A 7,433-nucleotide genomic window follows, 5' to 3' on the forward strand; every position below is an offset into this window, starting at 1 on the left:
GCCTCAAGCGAACAAATATACAACTAAATGAAACTTTATAGCTCCCTTAATTCGCCGACAGATTGTGCTTAGCTCTGCCTTTTGTCGTTGCAGAGTTTTAAATTCCTAAAGTTGTGGTATTCTTTTTGAATCACCCTGTACATCACAGCAGGTGGCATCTACAGACAGCTTGTAGGAAACACGAGTTTACCTGAGATCCCTCCCTAACGGAAACACGAGTAAACCCGGTACCCGTCCGCAATGTGGTAATTATTAGCGACACTTTGGTTACAGCCGGTTGTTGTTGTTGTGGTCTTCAGTCCTGAGACTGATTTGATGCAGCTCTCCATGCTACAATATCCTGTGCAAGCTTCTTCATCTCCCAGTACTTACTGCAACCTACATCCTTCTGAATCTGCTTAGTGTATTCATCTCTTGGTCTCCCTCTACGATTTTTACCCTCCACGCTGCCCTCCAATGCTAAATCTGTGATCCTTTGATGCCTCAGAACATGTACTACCAACCGGTCCCTTCTTCTTGTCAAGTTGTGCCACAAACTCCTCTTCTTCGCAATTCTATTCAATACCTCCACATTATTTATGTGATCTACCCATCTAATCTTGAGCATTCTTCTGTAGTACCACATTACGAAAGCTTCTATTCTCTTCTTGTCCAAACTACTTATCGTCCATGTTTCACTTCCATAGATAGCTACACTCCATGCAAATACTTACAGAAACGACTTCCTGACACTTATATCTATACTCGATGTTAACAAATTTCTCTTCTTCAGAAACGCTTTCCTTGCCATTGGCAGCCTACATTTTATATCCTCTCTACTTCGACCATCATCAGTTATTTTGCTCCACAAATAGCAAAATTCCTTTACTACTTTAAGTGTCTCATTTTCTAATCTAATTCCCTCATCATCACCAGACTTAATTCGACTACATTCCATTATCCTCGTTTTACTTTTGTTGACGTTCATCTTGTACCCTCCTTTCAAGACACTGTCCATTCCGTTCAACTGCTCTTCCAAGTCCTTTGCTGTCTGTGACAGAATTACAATGTCATCGGCGAACCTCAAAGTTTTTATTTCTTCTCCATGGATTTTAATACCTACTCCGAATTTTTCTTTTGTTTCCTTTACTGCTTGCTCAATATACAGATTGTATAACGTCGGAGATAGGCTACAACCATGTCTCACTCCCTCCCCAACCACTGCTTTCCTTTCATCCCCTCGACTCTTATAATTGCTATCTGGTTTTTGTACAAATTGTAAATTGCCTTTCGCTTCCTGTATTTTACCCCTGCCACCTTTAGAATTTGAAAAAGAGTATTCTAGTCAACATTGTCAAAAGCTTTCGCTAAGCCTACAAATGCTAGAAACGTAGGTTTGCCTTTCCTTAATCTATCTTCTAAGATAAGTCGTAAGGTCAGTATTGTCTCACGTGTTCCAACATTTCTACGGAATCCAAACTGATCTTCCCCGAGGTCGGCTTCTACCAGTTTTTCCATTCGTCTGTAAAGAATTCGCTTTAGTATTTTGCAGCAGTGACTTATTAAACTGATAGTTCGGTAATTTTCACATCTGTCAACATCTGCTTTCTTTGGGATTGGAATTATTATATTCTTCTTGAAGTCTGAGGGTATTTCGCCTGTCTCATACATCTTGCTCACCAGATGGTAGAGGTTTGTCAGGACTGGCTCTCCCAAGGCCGTCAGCAGTTCTAATGGAACTCAGGTCTTTGAGTGCTCTGTCAAACTCTTCACTCAGTATCATATCTCCTATTTCATCTTCATCTACATTCACTTCCATTTCTATAATATTGTCCTCAAGTACATCGCCGTTGTATAGACCCTCTATACACTCCTTCCACCTTTCTGCTTTCCCTTGTCTGCTTAGAAGTGGGTTTCCATCTGAGCTCTTGATATTCATAGAAGTGGCTCTCTTTTCTCCAAAGGTCTCTTTAATTTTCCTTTACGCAATATCTATCTCACCCCTAGTGAGATAAGCCTCTACATCCTTACATTTGTCGTCTAACTATCCCTGCTTAGCCATTTTACACTTCCTGTCGATCTCATTTTTGAGACGTTTGTATTTCTTTTTGCCTGCTTCATTTACTGCATTTTTATATTTTCTCCTTTTATAAATTAAATTCAATATTTCTTCTGTTACCCAAGGATTTCTACTAGCCCTCGTCTTTTTACCTACTTGATCCTCTGTTGCCTTCACTACTTCATCCCTCAGAGCTACCCATTCTTCTTCTACTGTATTTCTTTCCCCCATTCCTGTCAATTGTTCCCTTATGCTCTCCCTGAAACTCTGTACAACCTCTGGTTCTTTCCGTTTATCCAGGTCCCATCTCCTTAAATTCCCACCTTTTTGCAGTTTATTCAGTTTTAATCTACAGTTCATAACCAATAGATTGTGGTCAGAGTCCACATCTGCCGCTGGAAATGTTCCTAAATCTCTGTCTTACCACTATATAATCTATCTGATACCTTCTAGCCGGTAGCTTTTCTTAAATAAGTGTTATTGTCGCTAAATATCTATCGATACATTTATCGCGCTGTCTGTGAGAAATGTTCCTCGGATTTGTAACGAAAATGACTGAATACAGTCGAACAGAGAAAATATAAGAGATCGCGGTGTCGCGTGTTGTCGCGCCGCGTCGTGTGAGTCCGCCGGCATCGTGGCGGAAACCGCAGAGATGTGAACCAGGACACGCGGCTGAGAAGTGAACCGAGCTGCCGCTGCGGCCGCGGAACGGGTCGAGCGGGCCGCCCGCCTATGTGTGGTTCTACAGTCCTCCAGCTTCCCTGATGCAACTAGCGCAGAATAAGCACAAAAGTTTGGAAATTTATGCAGTGCTGTGGAAAAGACTCGATCTGTCATAAATACGAGGGGTTTGCTGAAAAGTAATGCCTCCGAGTTTTTTTGTGAGAAAACTCTTTAAGCTTTTTCTATAAAATAAACGTTATTGACATTCCACGTCTTTACACTTCATGTCTCATATTTATTTCTCAACATAGGCACTCTGGCGACGAATACATTTCTACCAACGAGAGACCACTTCGTTGGTGCCGTCACTGCAGAATGGTTGGTTGTTTTGTTGAGGAGCCACAACCTCTCCTCTGCTTGCACCGCTGTCAAAGTGAAGCCCTCTAAGGTGTTCTGTAAGTTCTGGAAAGAAGATGAAAATCGGATGGGTCCATGTGGGGAGTGTATGGAGGAAGGTGGATGACAGTGGATCCAAGGTCTCGGATTGTTGAGATTCGCAGCGCTCGTGTGTAGTCTGGCGTTATCGTGCTGAAGGAGAGGGTGCTCTGTGTGTGGACGAACTCTTCGAATTCTAGACTCAACTGTAACACGCTGTTTCTCATGCACTGAGATACTTACGTCGCCCATTGCCACGTTACACACTACAATTCGGAGCAATAAAGGGACAACGGCCTTGCCGCAGTGGATACACCGGTTCTCGTCAGATCACCGAAGGTAAGCGCTGTCGGGCTTGGCCGGCACTTGGATGGGTGACTATCCGGGCCGCCATGTGCTGTTGCCATTTTTCGGGGTGCACTCAGCCTCGTGATGTCAACTGGGGAGCTAATCGACCGAATAGTAGCGGCTCCCGTCAAAGAAACCCATCGTAACGACCGGGAGAGCGGTGTGCTGACCACACGCCCCTCCTATCCGCATTCTCATCGGAGGATGACTCGGCGGTCGGATGGTCCCGATGGGCCACTTGTGGCCTGATGACGGAGTGCTTTTTTTTCTAGCGATAAAGGGCTGCGAATATGTACACATGAAGAATAAAGGTATAGAATTTTAATAATTTTTGTTTTACTTCAAAAGCTTTAAGAGTTTTCACATGAAAAATCCTGATGCATTACTTTTCAGCACGCCCTCATAAATCTTATCTACAGTTCTACGAGACTCGAAATGTGTGTACATTCAAGGGATTGTCTGGCAGCGTTCTCCCACGTTACACTTGTAAATCAGTGTCCATACATGCACACTGATTATTCATATGGTGCTAGCTGTTTATTGCACTGTGCCTCGGTGTTCTTCAATACACAAAGCGCCTCCTACTGATATGATAACTTAATTAGACCTTTCGTATCACTATTTCTTAGTGATCTCTTCTACCGTACGGCTGCCACAACAACCCTCTCTAATAGATTCCACACAAGATGGAATCTCAGTACCAGGATGCAAGAATTTATCACCGCATGATCATCCTGAACTATCATAGCTCCTTCACCGCAGTCGTAGCACAGTTGTATTGGTGAACCACACGAACAGTTGTTTTATCCACCTGACGGAGACCATGTATATGCTAACTGCACTCCTCTTTTAGTGGAGATGCATTTCAGGGCAACTTTTTTAGACCCAGAGTGTATTATAACACAGCTTTGCATTTTATTGGAGCACCGGTTTCGACGCTTTCGACGTTCATCTTACGGCGTATAATTACGATTTTAACTATCCGATGATAAGCGTTTTAAGACGTTAAGCAACTAATCGGTTTATAACTTGAATGTTGGGATATGGTACATCCTCTCTAGTCTTGCAAACTGAGAAGTTATTATCAGCTCAAGATGCACCTATAATGATGTGAAGCCGGTTGAGATGCCTAAAAAATAAACCTCTAAGCAGCTAGCGCGGTCTTGAAGAATTTTCATTCATTTTCAGAAAATTTTAAAGGATTATTTAAGATTTGTTTGGAGAATTTTTGGAAATTTTTTTACAGTAACAATGTATAATAAGGAACTTTTCCTCCTTTCATTTATTTCGATGTCCGTCTGAAGCTGTCAGAATCACTCACCATTGCTGTTAGTAATAAACAAACGTGTAGAAACAAGGCGATCACGTGTGTGAGAGGTAGTCATGAAGTTTTCATTATCGTGTCGAGAAAAAGAAGTTACGTAATTTGTTCTTTTTTGTGTTGCACATACAGGACTACAGTCCTAATACACATACACTGAAGCGCCAAAGAAACTGGTATAGGCACGCGTATTGAAGTACAGAGATATATAAACACGTAGAATACTTGTCAGATTGGTTACTGTTGCTACAACGGTAAGTTAGCAAGATTTAAGTGAGTTTGACATGTTATAGTCGGCGCACGAGCGATGGGACACAGCACCTCCGAGGTACCGATGAAGTGAAGATTTTCCCGTACAACCATTTCCCGAGTGTACCGTGAAAATCAGGAATCCGGTAACACATCAAATCACCGACATCGCTGCTGCTGGAAAAGGATCCTATAAGAACAGGACCAACGACGACTGAAGAGAATCGTCCAATGTGACAAAGTGCATCCCTTCCGAAAATTGCTGCAGATTTCAGTGCTGGGCCATTAACAAGTGTCAGCGTGCGAATCATTCGACGAAACATCATCGATAAGGGCTTTCGGAGCCGAAGGCCCACTATTGTACCCTTGATGATTGCACGACACAAAGCTGTACGTCTCACATGAGCCCGTCAACGCCGACGGAAATGCTACAGAGTGGCTCCAGGAACGCTCTTCTGTGTTTAAACACTTCCGCCGACCACCGCACTTCCCAGACATGAACATTACTGAGCATATCTGGGATACCTTGCACCGTGCGTCGTATTCTTACGGATTTATGGACAACCCTGCAGGATTCACAGTGTCAGTTCCTTCTGGCACTGCTTCAGACAGTCGAGTCCATGCCATGCCACGTTGAGGCACTTCTGCTTGCTCGCGGGGGCCCTACACGATATTAGGAAGGCGTACCAGTTTCCTTGACCCTTCAGAGTACAAATCCCCGCGCCACAGTACCGTAGCACGCCTCTGGACAAACCGAAACAAAGCGGCACGGTCCACTAACAAAGTGCAGTATGGTGCTGTGATTCGTGTACTGCGTCTGAACGGGAACAACTCTGCGACAGCCCGTGCTGCTTTGGTGGAAGTGTACGGAAACACTGGTCACGCGCCGCAGGCGCTCCTGGTGAGTCAGACAAGGCTAAATGTCGGAGATTCGAGTAGCAGCCCATCTCCCTGTGAAGAACCAGGAGTCGGTATTCGAGGATCGACGTGTCATAATGGTGGCGACACGAGACAAAGTGAAAATCAGTCGTGAATCACTTCTGAACATCTCGCACGACAGTGACAATTTCACAAAGTTCGTGCCGGCTGGGTCCCACGACTGCTCACATCCACTCTCAAAGGCCGCCGAGCTGAGGCAGCAGTGGAAAAGTTGCAGCTTGTCAGGCCAACCCACATAACCTCCGTAACTGCCTAACTACCACGGCACCGATAACCTCGTTCTAGAGCCCTTAAGCGTTCCAAACTCCCCCTCCCCCCCTCCTCTACCAAACCCTTCTTTACACAATAAAGGTCAGACCGAACGGGAAAACATCTTATGACTCGATACCTGGAAATTATTAGCTTTCATTTTACTCAGTCAAATTATGCGAAATCAAAAATGTGATCACACAATAAAATAAGCGTGAACTTATTAAAGTATGAGCTGTGACCTTCAGTGACGAGATCCCTTTCTCAAATTACGTTTCATTTCTATGAAACATACTGAAGAAACATAACCACTCGTCCCACTTTATTTTACAATGAAGGTGACTGCGTGGTAACTCAGAAAGAATACGACAGGACACAAAGTATTAATTTTCAGTGAGAACATTTCTTCTTAAATTGACAGAGTATGAATAAAAGGGGGGAACATCCTAAGCTAGAAGCTGGCTGGTGCCTGAGCATTAAACAACCCATCAGAACACGTTAAAATGATGCAACGTCGTTCATCGTGATCGACTATACCGGAAGTGAAGAGAGAGGAAGAGCAACGTGTAGACTCAGGCACTCAAACTGCGCTCTTATGAAACAGAGTTACGAGGGAATTGAACCATGACCAAAAACGCGCAGTTACGGCAGCAATATTTATACCGACTGAACAACTGAAACAAGTATAAGATAGGGAACTCGCGACCACAATACAGACGGTGAAACTGAAAGTACACATGAGTGAATAGATTACTCACTGAGCAACACCTTGGTGAAACAGATAAAAATCGCTAAATTGCAGAGAAACGAATACACCACTATGAAAGTTAGACTAGATTATGAGGAAACTGCGAAGAGATCAACGAGAGCAGGAAAAAAATTGGTTCAAATGGCTCTGAGCACGATGGGACTTAACATCTTAGGTCATCAGTCCCCTAGAACTTAGAACTACTTAAACCTAACTAACCTAAGGACATCACACACATCCATACCCGAGGCATGATTCGAACCTGCGACCGTAGCGGCCACGCGGTTCCAGACTGTAGCGCCTAGAACCGCACGGCCACACCGGCCGGCTGAGAGCGGGAAAGCTGAATCCTCCACTCGTTCATGCAACACACAGTCCTCACCAACAAAAGAGGTTGCTAAACTCCCATAAAATTATGAAGATGTAGCTGTTCAAATAGC

The 7,433-nt window shown here is 43.9% G+C and overlaps 1 pseudogene; it reads left to right on the forward strand.

Moving 5' to 3' along the window:
• The first annotated feature begins 3,427 nt into the window (after positions 1 to 3,427).
• Positions 3,428 to 3,545, forward strand: LOC124778301 (annotated as a pseudogene).
• The last annotated feature ends 3,888 nt before the right edge of the window (positions 3,546 to 7,433 follow it).

Source organism: Schistocerca piceifrons, chromosome 2 (assembly GCF_021461385.2).
Source record: "Schistocerca piceifrons isolate TAMUIC-IGC-003096 chromosome 2, iqSchPice1.1, whole genome shotgun sequence".
Classification (NCBI taxonomy): Eukaryota; Metazoa; Arthropoda; class Insecta; order Orthoptera; family Acrididae; genus Schistocerca; species Schistocerca piceifrons.